Source organism: Sander lucioperca, chromosome 18 (genome assembly GCF_008315115.2).
Source record: "Sander lucioperca isolate FBNREF2018 chromosome 18, SLUC_FBN_1.2, whole genome shotgun sequence".
NCBI lineage: Eukaryota > Metazoa > Chordata > Actinopteri > Perciformes > Percidae > Sander > Sander lucioperca.
In genome coordinates this window covers 10,680,365-10,689,308 of record NC_050190.1, presented here as the reverse complement: position 1 = coordinate 10,689,308, position 8,944 = coordinate 10,680,365, and the positions used below count along the sequence as shown (strand labels likewise).

Sequence of the window (8,944 nt, the reverse complement as noted above, 5' to 3'; positions counted from 1 at the left end):
TAAGCACTATCAGCTCTTTTTGTGGTCAAAGACGAGTGAAATGACTTGGCTGAAAAACTAGCGTGACATAATGCTCAAAACGGCATTAAGTTATAAAAACAGATAATTATTAAGTTATTAAGCTAGATACTTACAGTCATACACTCTTACAGATATGTTATACACTCCAGAATGTTGATGACTGACCTGGATACAGGTGCTGATGTGTGCCATTGGTGTAGAATAATAGATAGCCAAGTGCACATGAGGACACTATTCATATGATAACTGCTGCCATACACTCTGGAATGTTGATGGCTGACCTGGGTACAGGTGATAATACTGTATAATGAGAGACATCCTGGTGCACTGGAGGATACTATTCATATGATAGGCCACAGATCACCTCAGTATTATATTATGCAGGCTACAGTGAAAGCTCTGCATGGAGCTTCCGCAGAACCATAGTTCTCTCTGCTTAATATGATCTGTGCACTGCATAAGCTGATTATCACAAACAACTAATGTGATTTAGAAATGAATTTGGTTTTTAACAAAACATGAAAGGTCAAGTAGTGACCATTAAAAAGTTTAAAACTAAATCTAGATTTACAGTGCACCCTTTAGCAGTTTCGTGGACTGTTGCATTGCAAACATTGCTAGCTGTTGCTCGTCAAGGCTACCCACTTAGCGAGCTGCTGGCTACAAACTAATTTTCCTTTAGGATAGTCTTGCATTGCCTTTAGTCTCGCATTGCCAGACCTATTTCCACAGAGCTGTGGTGTTAAGGCCTTGCTACTACACACGTTCTGGAATAGGAGAAAAAACACGCTCTGGGTTGTTTGCATTTCTTTAAATCAATCACAATCGTCTTGGGCAGTGCTAAGCTCAGACGCAGCAACGGTGGCTCTGCAAAATGTTTTCAGTAAGGAACTTGTTTTGGTGGAAAACACCACAAACAATATTTAATGAAATGTAATTGTTAATTGTTCACACAATACAGTAACGTGACCTTTTTAAATTAGCTGGATACCTGGTTAAATGTAATTTGCTCTCACCAGTGTATCGCCGTGTGTACATCGTCTATAGCAATCCCCACCAATTGGTCCCAAAACGTCACAGTTAGATAGCAAATGACATAAACACATTCTTATATCGTATATATCATATCATATTCCTCCTGATCTGCTGCCTCTCAGTGAACACTGGAGGATGCTGACTTGAGAGCGGCTCTGGGTTCCTGCAAAGGCCAATGAGATTTGTTACTGAATAATACAGCACAAACGTATTGTGCAATGATGCATGCACTTTTATTCACGCTTGAGTGTTTCTATTATTGAGTTATTTTCATCGCTTACTGGGTTCTTTCATATTGTTGTGTCAAGTGTTATTGATGTTGATGTTCCTCCCTCATCGCTGAGAACTGTCTCTTTTTGTTTCTCACTCAGAAACTTCTGTGGATAGATGCTCATGGACTCAAATAGTCTGCACTTGTACAGCAGGGGAAACTGAAATTAAATGTAAAAAGTTCAGAAATTATTATTGTCATTCCCCCTTGTTACAAGGGAAATTGTGTTTTATACTTTGTTAGATTTCTAAAGGCTGCCACAAAAAAAGAGTCTTCACAGGCAATCTGACCTATTTTTTTTATTAATTTTTTACAGTTCAACATTAAACCATAACAATGATTAAATCCTTGCTGTTCATGAGTCTTCATTACCATTTATTGTGATGTTAAGTTCACAGTGATTGTTACTCAAGAGGATAGTTCAGCTATTACTGAATTAGTTGCCTATACTATTAGGTTATATTTCTTTTAGAGTATTTCATTTATGAGGGAAAAAAATGTTTGGGAGCCACAATGCTTCTATTTGAGTAACATTTGATTACTTTTTAGTGTTTTAGTCCCATTCTCTCCACTAAGGGGTGCTGCTGGGTTAGAGGCACTGTATTCAACAGAACCAAGACTACAGATCAGTGTGGCCACTTTTTACTCCACACAGATTGTAGTGTGGTGATTCCTTCATGCAAAACAGAAAACTTTACAACATACAATTCCCCTCAATAATGTAAAACATAGAACTCAAGTCAGATGCTGTAGACTTGTAAATAGTCAATATTTTGTGTGTGAGCTATTATTATGGTTTTGTGGAAATTAGTGAGGATATTACTGAATAGGATATTCAGTAATATAGGATATTACTGAAAACATGACCCTCGAGTGTCATGTTTTCAGTATTTGTAGTAGCAGTCGCAACAGAATGTAAATGTAGAGGGTATGTGAAAATAAATGCCATTAAAATATTAGGCATGAAAGATATTGGGGGGGGATGATATTGCATTTTTCATGTTGAAGGGAGGGTCCAAACCAAATATTAATAACCGTGTCTATCTTAAAAAATCAAAATCCAAGGTTGAGACCCCCTCCCCACCCCAATCAGTTGCATTCAATCCGTAATAACCGATTTGGGGGGTTGTGGTATTTATTTGTGTACATTTGCAATCATTACATTATTCATATTTAAATTATTAACAATTTATAAACGTATTAGTTACATCTTATGAACCCTTTCTTTTTTCCAGGCGGGAACTAGCTAACATATTGTGAGTCCAGTATCTCCCCCTGTGTTTAGTTTAACACATCTTACTCCTGAGGAAAAGCCCACGCCTTGTTCATGTGCTATATATACATTCTGTAACTGGCGCGTTTTTACGCACAACGCCACGATGAGCGTCTGGACCTCTCTGTGCGCTCTCTTGACCTCGCTCTGTCTCTTTCTAAACTGTTGGGGCACAGTGTCTACTTTCGAGGTGACACTGCTTCACACTAACGACAACCATGCACGGATCGAGGAGACCAGCGAGGACTCGGGGAAGTGTCCAGAAGCGGGTCCTTGCTTCGGCGGAGTCGCCAGGAGGTTCACTAAAGTGTCGGAGATCAGGAAAAAGGAGAAGAACGTGTTGTTGTTGGATGCTGGCGACCAGTTTCAGGGAACTATCTGGTTCAACTACTATAAAGGCGCCGAAGTAGCGCATTTCATGAACAAACTCGGTTATGATGCTATGGTAAATGTTCTTTTAATTGTGTTCTTTTTAATCCCCACATCTGTATGCCTATATGTTTTTTTGTTGGAGTTTATTAGTTAATAAAATTAGTGTTCTTTTGTATTTAAGGCTTTTGGAAACCATGAGTTTGACAACGGAGTGGAGGGTCTCATTCAGCCCTTCCTCCAAAATGTAAATTGCTCTGTGGTGAGTGCCAACATTAGGTCTATACCTGACCAGACTCTGGCCGCAAACCTCAGCCGCTACTACCAGCCCTACACAGTCCTAAATGTGGGCTCAGAGAAAGTGGTTGTGGTCGGCTACACCACTGCTGAGACCCCCTTCTTATCCATGCCAGGTACTAGCATATTCTGTTGTTTGATTGATGAAGTTCATTAAGTTGTTAAGATGAGTAAGTAAGTAAGATGTGTTAGTCCAGGAGATTTAATACTTAATAAAACGTGGATTTAAGACACTAGTTGGAGCTTTTTTCAGTGTGGTTACGTAATAGTTTTTTTTCCCCTGTTTTCTAATGCACTAGAGAGGTTTCATTTACTTTACAGCCCTTGTTTCCATTTTTTCCCCTGTGTGTTAGGCCAGCACTTAAAGTTTGAGGATGAAGTGAAAGCACTTCAGGTTCAGGTCGATAAGCTGAAAACCTTGGGCTATAATAAGATCATCGCCCTGGGCCACTCTGGCTTCGACGTGGATCGAGACATCGCCAAGCGTGTGAGAGGAATTGATGTCGTTATTGGAGGACACACCAACACATTCCTCTATACGCCACCTGGTATTTATTATATTATTTTATTCCGTTCAGTCCTACTCTAGACTGTTTTACTAACAGTTTTTTGTATTTAATTTGGCTGCAGAAGTTCTTTTTTTTAGCATTCACACTATGCTCAGATACTTAAACTGTGCTTCATGGATACAACAAATAGGTTCCAAACTGCAAGAGCAAAAGCATGGTTTACCTTCACTGTCTTCTTGGTAGGAAACCACCCTTCCACTGAAGTGCCCGCAGGTCCGTACCCTTTTATGGTGAAGTCTAATGATGAGAGAAATGTGCCAGTGGTCCAGGCATTTGCCTTTGGGAAGTACCTTGGCTACTTAAAACTTACATTTGACGAGGCTGGGAATGTGGTCAAAGCTGTTGGAAACCCCATCCTAATGGACAGTAGCATACCTCAAGGTAGCTGCAATGCATGTCAGTAATTACAACATGGCCTATGTTTGACTTTTCAGTTGTTGTTTCACAGAAAAAACAAAACAAGATTTAACATGTAAAATTTTGATGTGACATTTTTTGATTTGATTTTTGATGTGACTTGAATCGCCATGTCTGTCTGTGTGCAAGTAAATCAATAAATAATAATAATCTTAAAATCATTTTGGTAATAACTGTGATGTTCACACAGCTGTTAAAACGCTTGGACTACTACTTATAGATTATGTAAAGAAAAAAATCAACTGCATCTAGTTTACTTCTGTGTCATGTTTTCATGATTCCTTTCCTTACACAAGTTTTGCTTGTACTGTTACTCTCTCAGACCAAGATGTCCTTGCTGACATTGAGAAGTGGAAGAAAGACTTGGCCCAGTATTCCTCGCAGTATGTCGGACAGACCTTGGTCTATCTCAATGGGACGTTTGAAGAGTGTGATTTCGGGAGTGTAACCTTGGAAACCTGATCTGTGACGCTATGGTAATATTTATTATTATTCAGACAGCCTTAGTTGCTCCCTCACTCTGTTGTTTAGTTCATTAAAGCTTTAGCGCGTAACTTTTTGATATTAATAAACGTCCGTTACATTCAAGCCATTGCCAAATGAGTTGCTACAAAGCTAATTAAGACTATCAGCTCCACAAAACTCTCTCTTTATTTCTCAGTATGACTATGTTCAGAAGATTGTGTTGTTCGGTGACTTTCCTGCGCAGAAGCTTGAGTGAAGATAATTACCTCTTCTGAAGAGTCCATCATGTTTTTTTAATCCTCCGTGTCCTCCTTGGCTACTAGCAACTGTGTGGAGGAGGGGCGGGGGCGCGTGCTCGAGTTTTGCTGTCATTACTTAGAATTCCTAATGGGGGCGACAGAAACTACGCACTATAGCTTTAATAACTGAGACAAAAGAGAAACATTTTCTTTTTGTCACACATAAACACAATATCCTTAGTGAACGCCAACTTCCAAATGATTGTAAACTCAGATCCTGCCTGTGCATGTTACGTATTGGGTGGGAATTCTTGGAATTTAAAGGGCTGTGGGGCTTTGGAGGGGGCTGACGTAAATACCAATCAGTCAGTCTTTAGGGACCGTGACAAAAGGTTGATCTCCACAAGAGCAACTCTTTCAAAGAAGTTGAGTTTGACTGCTGTATAACATGTTTTCCCCTTTTGCGGTGCTAGATTTATCACAATATAAAGCATTCAAGTGAGCTGCAGTGGAATCATGTGGGCATATGTATGCTGAATAGTGGGTCTGTACGGACAGCTATTAACGAGCACTACAAAAATGGTACGTTTTTCTACAGAAATACTGAGCGCTTTATTATAAAGGCCACTTTGCATTGGCAGCAGTTGTAGTCTCTTTTTATAATGTAGCGGTATTTGCCCTTACTTTTAGGTTCCATAACTATGGAGGAGATACTCACCGTCTTACCGTTTGGAGGAACCATTGACTTGGTCCAGATAAAGGGATCAACAGTGAAAAAGGCATTTGAACACTCCATTCACAGATATGGAAGCATGTCTGGAGAATTTCTTCAAGTCTCAGGTCTGTTTTCTGGTCCCTGTGCTCCTCCACCAACACCTGTTTCAGTCTCCTAGAAAAATATTAACTGATACTTTCTCTGGTCAGATGTTGTATTAAAGGAATAATACTGGTAATTACTGGTAGGCACATTTTGTTTCCAGTCTTCCAAGGTTTGTACTTGTTAATGATGTCCTTAAGCACACATAACGTTCCTCCTTTTTTCTCGGACATTTCTAGGCATTCACATTCAGTATGACCTCTCCAAACCAGTGAACCAGCGTGTAGTGTCTCTGTCCATGCTCTGCACTGAGTGCCGTGTGCCCAAGTATGAACCGTTAGACCTGGAGAAGACGTACACCGTGGTCATGCCTTCATACATGGTGGGCGGAGGTGATGGCTTTACCATGATCAAGGAGGAGTTTCTGAAGCATAACACAGGTGGGCAGTAGAGGCAGTTCAGTTATTGTGTGTGAGATAAGATGAGTATTTACTTTGTTACATGTTTTTAATATCCTAAATGTATTTAATATAATATATAAAGACAGCCAGAAAGCAGAGTTAGTTTCATTTACTTGTAAGTTTCCCTGCTTAATACTCAAAAGAAGAAAGCTAAGCAAAGAGACGGCAATTACCATGACTGCTTAAAAGCTTGCTCGCTCTCTAATGTCTCAAAGTCTTTCAAGGTGGTGCTCACTAGCAACTTTTAAATGTTTCTGAATGGTCTCTCTGGAAGAATATTTGAAGCATAAATTCATTCTTACAATTTTAGTTACCTGTGAAACATCTTGAGAACATATGGAAAAACAGACTCGAGAAGCTGTCGGCCCTAACCTCTGATCTTTAACTGTTTTACTGCAAAAAGTTGGTTCTCTGGCTCAGATTCCTCAAACTTCTCACCCAATGTTACATTTAAATGTCAAAACAGTGTAAAAGTATGTTTCAAAAACAGATCAGCAAGAGCACATAGAAGTAAGAGGGGAAGTGTTGTAAAAAGTTATGAAAGACAGGATGTTGCCTTGGGAGGAGCGCCAAACTTGAAACATGTTGCACCCAAGCAATTTCCATTCCAAGCATGGCTCAATAGATTGCGATGATGATTTTTTGATCGTTTGATCTACCACTGCTCCAAACAGAAAAGTCTCAACAACTATTGGACGTATTGCCAATTTTTTTTAATTTGTCCAACATTTTGGTTTATGACTTAATGCAAAATGAATGCGTTCCCATCAGCCTTAGCTGTACTTTGTGTTTAGTGCTATTTATCAAATATTAGCATGCTAACATGCTAGTCAAAGATAGTGAGCATGATAAACACATGCTTAACATGAGCATTGTCACTGTAACGTGTTAGCATGCTAATGTTAGCATTAGCTAAAAGTTCCACTGTGCCTAAATACAACCTCACAGAGCCGTTAGCATAGCTGTAGACTCTTAATGTTCTTTCTGTGCAATAATTTATAATAAAATTATTTTGCATTGGCAATTCCGTCATTCGTCGTTATATTTAAATGTCTCACTGTATTTCACTTACTTGAAATTAATCCAAGAACATTATGACAGCAGCTGTCAGAAGCAAGATACTGCAGTGGCCGTTTATCCATTAGTAATCCTCACGTCTTAGGAAAGAGTCCCTTTATGCTCATGTTAAGAGGGTCCCCTCTAGGTGAACTTATGTAACTCACTCTGGTGGGAATGTTTTATCTAAAGCGGATGCATATTTTTAAAATTGCTCTGCAGCTGTCTCTCACAGATCTTATAGCACTGTTAAAATGGAGAAGAATGTGGTTTTAAGCATGGGAAGCAAGGAGATATCATTTTATTTGTAAAATATCAAATACCAACCTAATCAAAGCTGTCATTTTCCCACCTCTTGTAGGTGACATGGACATTTCTGTTTTGTCCAAATACATCTCGGACATGAAGCGTGTGTACCCAGCAGTGGAAGGCCGGATCACATTCAGGAACTCGGCTGTCTTTACAGATCGCAGCCTTGGATTGTTGCTGCTGGGTTTATGTCTGTCCCTGATCCTCTGATTGACAATCTCGGGAACTGTGATAAAGGGCACGTTTGGCTGCCTGTAAACTCCTCTGGGACTTGGTCAACTGCCTTTATATCTCGCTGCCTTTGCTGCCAAGGATAACTAGAAGACAACAGGATTGCAGGTTTAGCCTCAAGGTAGATTTACTCAATGACTTAAATATGAAAACGGTAAATATGCATTGGATATTACTAATACTGTTGACTTAAAAGTGCATGTAAGTAATTTGTACTATGAATGTATTTTTTCTTGTGAATCTAAAGGAACTGAAGTGTTATGAATGTCTATATGGTAGGAAAGAGTTCAAAGACTGCAAGGCAACGTCCAACTTCTTAGTGAGATAATGAACAAAGGAAAAGCTGTTGACTGCTATATCTCTGCATTTCATTACTGAATAGAAATGGATGGAAACAAGCCAAAGCTTTAAAGTATTCATGCACCTGAATGTGCCTATACATATTGTTATTTTTATAAATTATTGCTATTTGAGTATGTCCATCATCAAGTTACAGAAACAAATTGCTACAGCAGATACATTGTAGATATGATCTGTAAATAAGCCATAGTTTTTTGTTTTGTTATGACCATTACCTTTTTAAACCTTTCCCTGTATGCAGTTTACACACGGCGAAAAAATGTAATATTGAAAATGGAAATGAAAGGCATTTTCTCAGGTATTCTTTTTTTTACGTATCAAAAAAATGAATGGCATTGTGACAACAATTCATCAATATGAGTCATGAATTTTATATTATACTAATAGTCCTGCTGTTAATGATTAATTTTTATTATAAATTATATAATCTTGGTTGACAAATTGTCAACTAAAACTCAAGCCTTTATTATCGTTGTGTTGCTAGGCAATATGTAGCTACACACTAAACTGCTGCTAAATGGGAACGTTTTGGCTACCAATTTTAAAATACTGATAAAAACTGATTACTCTAAATCATCAAAGCAGCTTAATAGATTAAACACTATTGTCTGTGCTAATTTTTTTTTATGTTTTTGAAATCAGTAACAATCAAAACAACAAAGCAGTTTGACAGAACTTTTGGCTGCAGTTAAATTTAGCTTTTCTCTTTTAGATTCTGTAAAACTGGTTCCACGGTGACTGCTTTTCCAGCTAG

The 8,944-nt window shown here is 38.6% G+C and overlaps 1 pseudogene; it reads left to right on the top strand.

Annotated features, from left to right (window-relative positions):
- Positions 1-2,632: 2,632 nt before the first annotated feature.
- Positions 2,633-8,479, top strand: LOC116035665 (annotated as a pseudogene).
- The last annotated feature ends 465 nt before the right edge of the window (positions 8,480-8,944 follow it).